Genomic DNA, 303 nt, shown 5'->3' with positions numbered 1-303 from the left:
AATAACATGTTTGCTAAAATCAAGTGAACAGACTTATGAAAGAGAAATAATATGGTGTGGGAGATCCTATGAAAGTGACAAAGCATGATAGAATATAAGCAAAATAAGACAGTATTCAAAGCTGTCCTGTAGAGGTTACTGAAGAATTTATACATAATGTGATGTACAGAGTGGATCTTGAAAAGATTGTTCACCTAAAGAGAAGGTGAGAGGTTTTTAAGTAGAAAGACACACACACACACACACACACACATGTGACTTCTAGTTTTCCTGTTGGACTAATCCTCCTTTTGAAATAATTAT

Source organism: Propithecus coquereli, unplaced genomic scaffold (genome assembly GCF_000956105.1).
Source record: "Propithecus coquereli isolate 6110/MARCELLA unplaced genomic scaffold, Pcoq_1.0 Scaffold82, whole genome shotgun sequence".
NCBI lineage: Eukaryota > Metazoa > Chordata > Mammalia > Primates > Indriidae > Propithecus > Propithecus coquereli.
Note: the sequence above shows the minus strand (reverse complement) of the source record.